This window comes from Trichosurus vulpecula, chromosome 8 (assembly GCF_011100635.1).
Source record: "Trichosurus vulpecula isolate mTriVul1 chromosome 8, mTriVul1.pri, whole genome shotgun sequence".
Classification (NCBI taxonomy): domain Eukaryota; kingdom Metazoa; phylum Chordata; class Mammalia; order Diprotodontia; family Phalangeridae; genus Trichosurus; species Trichosurus vulpecula.
In genome coordinates this window covers 223,592,523-223,603,771 of record NC_050580.1, presented here as the reverse complement: position 1 = coordinate 223,603,771, position 11,249 = coordinate 223,592,523, and positions in this window count along the sequence as shown.

Sequence of the window (11,249 nt, the reverse complement as noted above, 5' to 3'; positions counted from 1 at the left end):
ACATACAGCCAAAAGAAGTCAAAAAAGTCAAAGATCCTTCATCAAAATCCCCCCAAGAAAAATATGAGTTGGTCTGAGGCCATGGAAGAGCTCAAAAAAGGATTTGGAAAAGCAAGTAAAAGAAGTAGAGGAAAAATTGGGAAGAGAAATGAGAGTGATGAAAGAAAATCATGAAAAACAAGTCAATGACTTTCTAAAGGAGACCCAAAAATGCTGAAGAAAATAACACCTTAAAAATAGACTAACCCGCAAGATGGCGGCTGGTAAGCAGGAACTAGTTTGAGCTCCATACCGAGTCCCTCCAAAAACCTATAAAAATGGCTCTGAACCAATTCTAGAACGGCAGAACCCACAAAACAGCAGAGGGAAGCAGGGCTCCAGTCCAGGACAGCCTGGATGGTTTCTGGGTGAGGTCTATCCCACACGGAGCTGGGAGCTGGGAGCTGGGAGCTGGGAACAGAGTGGAGCAGAGTCCAGCGTGGGCGGCGTGGACCATCCAGACCAGAAGCTGGGCAGAGGGGGCCCTAGCACCCTGAATCAGTGAGCTGCGGCAGTTACCAGACTCCTTAACCCACAAACACCAAAGACTGCGGAGAAGGTTAGTGGGAAAAGCTGCGGGAGTAGAAGGAGTTCGAGGTTTGGCTTCCAGCCCCGGGGGCAGCGGAGGTGGGGCAGCTACAGCTGTTGTTACTTCCGGCTCCAGGCCCACCTGGTGGGAGGAATTAAGTGGCGGATCAGAGCAGGAGTGCACAGCCTGCTGAAGATCTAAGCCCAGTCCAGGTTGGGGGTTGGGGAAGGAGTAGTGCTGGTGTGGCAGAGCTGGCACCTCCACCCCAAACGTGGAACATAGAACTCTCTAGTCTACAAGCAGTCATACCCCACTGAAAAACTCAAAGGTCAAGTTAGTTGGCTGGGAATATGGCCAGGAAGTGAAAACACACCGAGATTCAGTCTCAGACTTTACATTCTTTCTTTGGTGACAAAGAAGACCAAAACATACAGCCTAAAGAAGTCAATAAAGTGCAAGAGCCTACACCAAAAAGTCTCCAAGAAAAACATGAACTGGTCCCAGGCCATGGAAGAGCTCAAAAAGGATTTGGAAAAGCAAGTTAGAGAAGTGGAGGAAAAATTGGGAAGAGAAATGAGAAGGATGTGAGAAAACCATGAAAAAGAAGTCAATGACTTGCTAAAGGAGACCCAAAAAAATACCGAAAAATACACTGAAGAAAACAACACCTTAAAAAACAGACTAACTCAAATGGCAAAAGAGCTCCAAAAAGCCAATGAGGAGAAGAATGCCTTGAAAGGCAGAATTAGCCAAATGAAAAAGGAGGTCCAAAAGACCACTGAAGAAAATACTACTTTAAAAATTAGATTGGAGCAAGTGGAAGCTAGTGATTTTATGAGAAATCAAGATATTATAAAACAGAACCAAAGGAATGAAAAAATGGAAGATAATGTGAAATATCTCATTGGAAAAACCACTGACCTGGAAAATAGATCCAGGAGAGATAATTTAAAAATGATTGGACTACCTGAAAGCCATGATCAAAAAAAGAGCCTAGATATCATCTTTCAGGAAATTATCAAGGAGAACTGCCCTGATATTCTAGAGCCACAGGGCAAAATAGAAATTGAAAGAATCCATCGATCACCTCCTCAAATAGATCCCAAAAAGAAATCTCCTAGGAATATTGTTGCCAAATTCCAGAGCTCCCAGATCAAGGAGAAAATACTGCAAGCAGCCAGAAAGAAACAATTTGAGTATTGTGGAAACCCAATCAGAATAACCCAAGATCTGGCAGACTCTACATTAAGAGATCGAAGGGCTTGGAATACGATATTCCGGAGGTCAATGGAACTAGGATTAAAACCAAGAATCACCTACCCAGGAAAACTGAGTATCATGCTCCAAGGCAAAATATAGACTTTCAATAAAATAGAGGACTTTCAAGCTTTCTCAGTGAAAAGACCAGAACTGAATAGAAAATTTGACTTTCAAACACAAGAATCGAGAGAAGCATGAAAAGGTAATCAAGAAAAAGAACCAGAAAAAGAAATTGCAAGGGACTTACTAAAGTTGAACTGTTTTGTTTACATTCCTACATGGAAAGATGATGTGTATGATTCATGAGACCTCAGTATTAGGGTAGCTGAAGGGAATATGCATACATATATGTTTATGTATATATATGGGTGAATGTGTATGTATGTATATATCTATGTGTGTATGTATATATATATGTGTATATATATATATATATATATATATATATATGGAGAGAGAGAGAGAGAAAGAGAGAGAGAGAGAGAGGGAGAGAGGGAGAGAGCGGACACAGGGTGAGTTGAAGATGAAGGGAAGATATCTAAAAGAAATAAAATCAAATTAAGGGATGAGAGAGGAACATACTGAGAGAGGGAGGTAAGGAGAGATAGAATGGGATGGATTATCTCCCATAAAGGTGGCAAGAGGAAGCAGTTCTGTGGGAGGAGGGGAGAGGGCGGATGAGGGGGGAATGAGTGAACATTGCTGTCATCAGATTTGGCCTAAGGAGGGAATACCGTACATACCCAATTGGGAATATTACCCCACAGGAAAGAAAAGGGAAGAAGATAAAAAAAATGGGGGGGGATGATGGAAGGGAGGGCAGATGGGGGTGGAGGTAGTCAAAAACAAACACTTTCAAAAGGGGACAGGGTCAAGGGAGATAATTCAATAAAGGGGGATGGGTTGGGAAGGAGCAAAATATAGTTAGTCTTTCACAACATGAGTATTGTGGAAGGGTTATACATAATGATACATATGTGGCCTATGTTGAATTGCTTGACTTCTTAGGGAGGGTGGGTGGGAAGGGAAGAGGGGAGAGAATTTGGAACTCAAAGTTTTAAAAACAGATGTTCAAAAACAAACAAAAATGTTTTTGCATGCAACAAGAAAACAGGCAATGGGGCGTAAAAATTTATCTTGCCCTACAAGAAAGGAAGGGAAAAGGGGATGGGAGGGGAGTGGGGTGACAGAGGGGAGCGCTGACTGGGGAACAGGGCAACCAGAATATACACCATCTTGGAGTGGGGGGAGGGTAGAAATGGGGAGAAAATTTGTAATCCAAACTCTTGTGAAAATCAATGCTGAAAACTAAATATGTTAAATAAATTTAAAAAAAAAATAGACTAACCCAAATGGTAAAAGGGCTCCAAAAAGCCAATGAGGATAAGAATGCCTTAAAAGGCAGAATTAGCCAAATGGAAAAGGAGGTCCAAAAGACTACTGAAGAAAATATTGCCTTAAAAATTAAAATGGAGCAATTGGAAGCTAGTGACATTATGAGAAATCAAGAAATTGTAAAACAGAACCAAAAGAATGAAAAAATGGAAGACAATGTTTTCACATTGTGAACCTTAACCCTAACCCTAACTCTAAGGAGAAAGGGAGAGATAGAATGGAGTAAATTATCTAACATAACAGGGGCAATAAAAGCTGACATAATAGAAGGGAAGAGGGGGTAGGTGAAGGGGAATGAGTGAATCTTGCTCTCATCAGATTTGGGGTGGGGAAAGGGTAGATATGGGGAGAAAATTTATAACTCAAAATCTTGCAGAAATGAATGTTGAAAACTGAAACTAAATTTTAAAAAAAGAATCACATTCAGAGTACCAATTCTCAAACTAAAGTTTATGGCTGTTCTTTAAAACTACATAATTCTTAACATTTTCTGCCCCCAAGATTAAGGGAATTGTTTTGTTAGAGTACTAATGATAAATATTTGCAAAAAGGCCACAAGAAAATAATTGCAGCTTATGCACCAACATCTGTTAGTGAGGATGATGTAGTTGAAAAATGCTATGAAGAATTTAATAAGAAAGACCCTCCAAATTAAATCAATATACACTTTGATATGTGGTGACTTCAGTACAAAGGTGAAAAAGTATGAGGATACATGAGAAAGCATAGCTCAAGAATAAGAATGAGAGAGGTCAAAAACTTACAAATTACACAGAGACCTCATACCTGTACATCATGAACACTTTCTTTGAAGAAAGTATTAATAAGTGTTAGACATAGTGAACACCAAATAGCACCATGTAAAATGAAATAGATTATATTTTAACTGACAGGAAAATACTTGTTATTGATGTGGGAGTTATCTCTGAGTCAGCTATCTGTATACAGTAAGACCAACAATTTATCTGAATGAAAATCAAAATTAGTTTAAATAGAAGAAAATAATCATGAGAAAAACATATGGCATAACATTGAAACAACTTAATCTTGAATTATTTAAATGAGGAATTGAAAATTAAACGTGAGAACTAGACAACAGAGAAATGTCAAGGTGTCAAGAAATGATATCGACACCAACTATCATTTTATCCAGAAATTTAACCAGTATAAATTAATTTCTATAACAATGAAACTCAAAAAGCCCAGGAAGCACCTTAGTCAGCAAACATTTAACTTGGGTTGAAAACAGAGAAAACTTCCAAAGGATAAAACATAAACTCATCTGTAAAATTTTATGAAGAAGGATGATGGATAATTATGAACAGTGTCATCTCATAAAGAATAGAGAAGCATTGGAGGATAAAAGCAGTTTAAATAAAGCTCAGCAAATTATTCAACTGAGCAAAGTCATCCTGAGGAAATTTAAGGACAGAAATGGGAAGAGAACGACAAACAGAAGAAAAATGGAAAAGATTTGTAAAAGTCATTATAATAAACCAGGAATTCTTAATCTTTTGTGTGTGTGTGTGTGTGTGTGTGTGTGTGTGTGTGTGTGTGTCATGGATCTCTTCAGCAGTCTGGTGAAGCCAATGGAAACATTCTCAAAATGTTTTCAAATGAACAAAATACACAAGATTCCAAAAGAAACCTGTTATACTGAAATATAGTTTTCAAGATTTTTTTTAATAATTGAGCTCATAGACTCCAGATTAAGAACTCCTGCAATGAATTCTTTTGTATACTAAGGACAATTGAGCCATCGACTTGAACCCTAGGTTTACAATCCAAGGTGGCTTTACAGAGAAGGCATGACTGTCTCTAATGAGAACAGTGAGATAAGTAGACAGATTGTACCAAGTGTATATATGGGAGATCCATGGTGGAAGTCATAGAAATGTGAAGATTCTGAGGGATTGATATACAGGTATGTGAAGAAAGAGAAGATATCAAAGATATGTAATGATAACAATAGCAACCACAAGAATAACTAGCATTTTTTATAGTTACTTAAGATTTGCTAAACACTTTACAAATATTTCATTTTACCCTCACAGCAACTCTGGGAAATAGGTTCTATTATCAATCCCATTTTATAGGTCAGGAAACTGAGGCATAGAGATGTTGTGACTTGCTCAGTCACAGAACTAGTAAATATCTGAGGATATATTTGAATTCAAGTCTTCCTAAGTTCAGGTCAAGTATTCTATCAACTGTGTCACCAAGCTATTAAAGAAAATATTGGTCCTTATTAATTCTGGGAATAATTATCAACCTATATGCCCATGCTCCTACCTATATAAAAACTCTTATGAGAGTCATCTACATGAAATGAGAGTTCCCTTGATAAGGGTATTAGTAAGGAACAATTGGGCTTTCCTACAAATATTCAACAATTGAACACAACTTTACCATTTCCCATTTAACTGAAATATGTGCAGAATATATGATCCCATTGTACATATTATTTGTTGATTTAAAAATCATTTGATTTGATTTAAAAAAAAATCACCACCCTACTGTTAAGGTCGCAAAGCTAGAGAGCATAGCAGAGCTGTGTTCTTCCCACTGCATCATGTTTTGGGAAGCTAAAGTCTTCATTATGTTCAAGATCATGATCTGAGGAGTCAAAACTGATATAATCCCTTCCCTATCTTTCTGACGGTGTTCTTTGCAACTGTTACTATTTAAATATGACCTTCCTAAGGTCCCCAACACTCAGCTAAACTCCAAGTGTTACCTAAACCCAAGAACACTCATCTAGTGAATTGGTCAATATTTCATTTCACTACAAAATAGCTATTTAAATATTCCCATAGTATGTACTTCTGAATCATTAAGGCACTGGAGCTGTATTAAATTACATTAATTTGGAAAAACAATCAAATTCATATAGGGCTAGGTTTTCTTTTTTCCAGAAAAGACATTTTAGTATATTGATGGGGAATAGGAATCTAAAATGTATAGATTTCCAGTTATATCCTGTCATGGCAAGAATCCATGGGTTTTCTTTGAGATGGAAAAAAAAAACAATATTGTACCCAGAATTAACAAAGATCAATTTCAGGAAAGGACAAGGACATTCAACACAAGAGAATTAAACTGAGCTTGAAATAAATGATGTAATGTTTGAAGAGATGAGGCATAAGTTGTCTTGGGTACTCCAAGTTCTTACTTAAATGATGATTAAATGAAATTTTTGTCCCTGCCTTTTATTAGAGGTGATTTTCCCTTACTGCAAAGTATAATGTATCTATTTTGGCATTGTCAGCAAAGTGTGCCATTAACAATTGGTCTTCTTAAATATTTCAAGCCTCTTTGGTTAATGTGGAAGGAGTGCCTCATCTTTAACACACAGTTATAAGCCACTCAGTTTGAAACTATCAGTTTCATAAAAATTTGCCACATTTCAGGAAAACTGAATCTCAAGCTTCAATTCAGAGAAGAGAGCCGTAAGAACCTGGGTTAATAATAATGTGTAATTTTTAAGGTAGGCTATGCATAAGTTCTCAGCTGAAGTGTGACAAACAGTGGAGAAATGGGGGATTGAATAAGAACAGTTTAGTTCAGCAGGCCAATTATTCAATTTTTTTTTATTTAGAAAATTTTTTTTCTTCTTTGTCTCTTCTGTGGCTCTCTAGTATGGGGCTAATTGGTAGAGCTGCTTAAGTACATTCATTGTCTTTGCTTTTAATGACCTCCTGGCAACTAATTGAGATATTCTGAGCATTGTTATGAAAAAGATGCATTGGTTATTGAGAAGACATAATAAAACCCATCTAATCAGCTCATGAGTGGAAAGCAGAAATGCTACTTTGGAAGTTAATTTGGCATTAAGCATATTTGCAAAGGTGATGTTCTTGGGATCACGAGAAGAAACAACCAGGTTAAAAACAAAAGTCCCAAAATGCATCCTGGGTGCACCATGGTATAATCCTGCCCTCCCTTATACAGGGCATAACCCTACCCCTCCCTGAATTTTACTCTGGCCCAAATACACAGAACATTTATAACTTCAGAGGAAGTTAAGTTTTGGGATGGAGGGAAACAATTATTTTTAAAGCACCTACTATGTGCCAGGCACTGTGCTCTATACTTTACAAATAGTATCTCATTTGATTCTCACAATAACCCTGGGAGGTAGGTGCTATAATTATCCCCATTTTATAGTTGAGAAAAATGAGACAGGCAGAGATTAAGTTACTTGTCCAGTGTCACACAAATTTGCTATCCCATACTATACTATACTATACTATGCCATGCCATGCCATACCATATCATACCATACCACACCATGCCATGCCATGCCATGCCACACCCCACCACACCACACCATACTACACTACACTATACTGTACTATGCTATGCTATACTTTTTGTAACTCCTGCCTCAAAGCCTATTGGTATGTTATTTTCTCCTTTTTGTGGGAGAAATATTCCCTGTCCTGCCCTATATGAGGGGTGAGGGGATGACACAGAGTTGGTGAGAGGCAAGAGACCTCCAGTCTTAGCCAGGCTCCAAGTGGGAATCCCTTTTGAGCCCCTATGGGATGCTTCAGGACCGATCTTCTTTGCGACTGATCAAGCTTCACGTCCTTTGTGAGTGTTAGGACATTTCAGGCGCTCTTGGCTTCCAGCATTGAGAGAAGACAGAAGAGGCCGATCCTGCTTTAGGCAGCTGGAGGAAAAGACTCTAGGAAGACATGAGAACAGGCAGTCTCTGTCATTTCCCTATTCCCAGTTTGGGTGACACCAAGGACCCTCTCTCTTGGTTGGGCTGAGTTATCTCACTCCCAAATGGGAAAACTCCTTCACTCTGTATTGTCTTGAATCTATTCTCCCATGTCTACCTTCTCTGATTTCTGTTTTGCTATGATTTGGATAAATGGGTTTCTCTGCTAGTTTCTATATGTGTGCATTATGGAAAAAGTATTTGGTGGGAAAGGGGTCAAGCCTGGGATGCAGAGCCTGGGGTCCCTCTTCCCCCAGAAATGGCAATGTGACCAGAAGTTAGATGGAACCTGATCATACACCCTAACAATAGTTAAGGGGAAAGATAGAAATAATCTTAGCGCAGCAGCACCTCTCTGAAAAGACCAGTGGTGATCTCTGGCCCCAACCTCCTCATGCCCACAGGTATGAAAGCCTCTCCTGGAGAAGAGTAGGAGAAGAGGCGAGAGATATCAACTCTAACTTTCTTTGAGCCACTCTCCAACAGCTCTCCCCTTACATGTGGGCCCCTTTACACATTTGGGACTCACTCTCATGCTTTTCTATGTTATTGCTGATGATCATTAGATTTAATTGAGGAGTTGTAGGAGGAAGCATTGTGTAGTGTCCAGGGAACCCATTTTAGAGTCAAGAAGACCTAAGTTGTCTCCTACCTCTGACACATCTGGCTATGTGACCCTGGGACAGTCACTTAATTTCTCAGTGACCACAGACAGTCCTCTAAGACAATTAGAGGAAATGCCACTTCGTACTTGTAGAGGGAGCTTGCTCAGTGAGAACTGCAAATATTAATGAAATAACAGGTTTGGTTCAAAAGAAAAGAAGCTATAATTGAAAAAGGAATGCAAAGCCTTAAAATGTTTTTGCCAATAAAGTTATTGTATAACATAAACTATTTATTTTGTGGACTTTGTCTGTAGTTCTCAGTAGACAATGTCTATTTGGTCTGCTAAGTGTTTTGAGTTTCTAATATATGCGCAGCACTTATTGTTGTCCATTCTTGAAGAGGACCAAGACATCAGGGAGGTGATGCCATGAAATGCAAGCGAATTGGATTTAAGTGAGGGAGGGATGTGCGAAGTCACCAGCCTCACTTCCTCTTCCAGAGCCATCTGGGTCCAGTGGCAAAATATAGATTAAGACAATTGGAGATAGCCCCAGCTGCAGTGAGAGACCTTGACCTTTTTAAGCTAAGATTTTAACGGGTCTCAGTTTGACTGAGGCAGCACCCATTCAGTGATTAAGGCTGGGAAAGAAATGAGGCAGATAATGGCCTCTTTTCCTTAGTCAAAAAAAAAATCTGTGAGGGGAAGATCCTCAGGGTTTCTGGCCAAAACAGAAAATTGCTATTTACACTTACTCTGAGCTAATCAGGTCCAAAAAATTACCAAGTGGGGCTTGGCCTGGGACCTACTGTTGGCCAATCAATGAGAGCCAGATTTGGGTTTAAGGCAGTCCTTAAGAAAACCCCAAGATATCTTTTGAGGTTTCAGCAATCAAAATTTACATTCCTTTGGGCAGAGCACCTGCAGGTAAAGGTATGATACCTTATGTAGACAGAGGAAAGGGAAGGGAAAGGAAAGGGAGGGGAGGGGAGAAATGGGAGGGGAAGGGAAGGGAGAAGAAAGTGTAGGGAAGAGGAGGGAGAGGGAAAGGAGGAGGGAGTAGGGGAGGGGGAGGGGAAGGAAGGGAGAGAAACAAATAAGTAGAAGGAGTTAGGGAGAGACCGACACAGTGGAAAGGATATGAAAGCAAGACTGCATTAGGAGATAGGGTGTCCATGATAACCAAAACAAAGGAAGTAAAAGTCTCTCTTCTGGCTTGGTCAAGGTATATTGTGTTCATTTGGGTGCACTACCCTATAGTGAGGACACTGATAAACTAACATGTCATTAGGAGGGTGACCAGAAGGGGAAGGCACTGGAGATCCCCTTATCATTACTACTATGGAGAGAACTGGGATTGTTAGCTTAGGAAAGACTCATGGCTATTATTGTAGAAAGCAGCATTTGTTCTATGTAAGCAGTGCTCGTTTCCCTTTAAGGGGGCAAGAAGGCCGTCCTTGGAATTTGGTTGGTCTGGAGGAATTAAAAAATCAACTGTGTGAACAAAAATGCTGAGGGAGCCATTGATTGCAGGCCTCTGTTCAGAGCCTGCTCTGTGTCGGGGTTAAGCAAGCTTTGCATATTGCTTATGACAAAACTGGCCTTTCCTAGTCTTGAGCCAGAACAGCTTTCTTAAAGTATTTGAAGGATTGTCATGTGAAACACAGATTAGATTTGTTTTACTTGGCCACAGAGCAAGGTGCTAGGAGTTATAAAGACCCAAGATAAGAAAAATGCTTCCTAACAATTTGTCCAGAAGCATATAAAGAGCCACCTTGGGAGAGAATGGGTTTCCTATCACTAGAGATTTCAAATGGAAGTTGGATGAGCATTTCGGTGGCATGTTATAGGGCAAATTGCTATTCAGGCAGAAGATGTCAAAGATTATCTCTGATACTTCTTACGAGTTGGAGATTTTGTGATTCTCTAATAATATAATATAATTCAATGCTAAAATGAGAAAAATGGACAATAACTTCTATAGTAGGTGAGGGGTCAGTGTAGGCCAGAATTCATACCATCACAAATTTAGTTAAAAAGGCCTTGGAAATTATTTTGTTCAACCCCTTCGTATTATAGAGGTTAGGGGTGATTAAGCGATTTAAGTCATAAAGGTCATAAAGACAGGCATATTTTGAACCCAGGTCTTCTGACTCCAAATCCAAAGTTCCTTCCACCACATTACTCTGTCATGCCATAAAGCTTCCTTAATAAAGGCTTTATGTAGGGCTTGACAGAAACATTGAATTCTGGGTGATTAAGAGATGGAGAGAGAAAGGTTGAGGGTTTTCTGGGCAGGATTAAAGCATGACCAAGGACATGGAAGTGGGATAAGTATGCGACCATCAGCTAGAAATCCCATTGAGGTAAAAAATAGGTGAAAAATTCAAAGAACAATATACCTTAAACCTGGCCTCCCTGAAACGTGTCAGACTTGAAATCATCCCAACACTATAGCCTTATTAGATAGGAAAAGCCTCACTAATTCAGACTCACTGGGAAAGAAGGCCAGAGTGAAGAAAAGAAAAGCCTGAGTTAAATGGTTTTATTTCTCTCAAGTACAGAGAGCGTTTTGAACCAGGCTGACGCTATGTGGCCCAAGAGAGGCAACAGATAAGAATGATTTATGATTGACACTTCAATGCTAATAATATGTGAATGCCAGAGCAAGAACAAGGCAGTTCTGTGCCCTT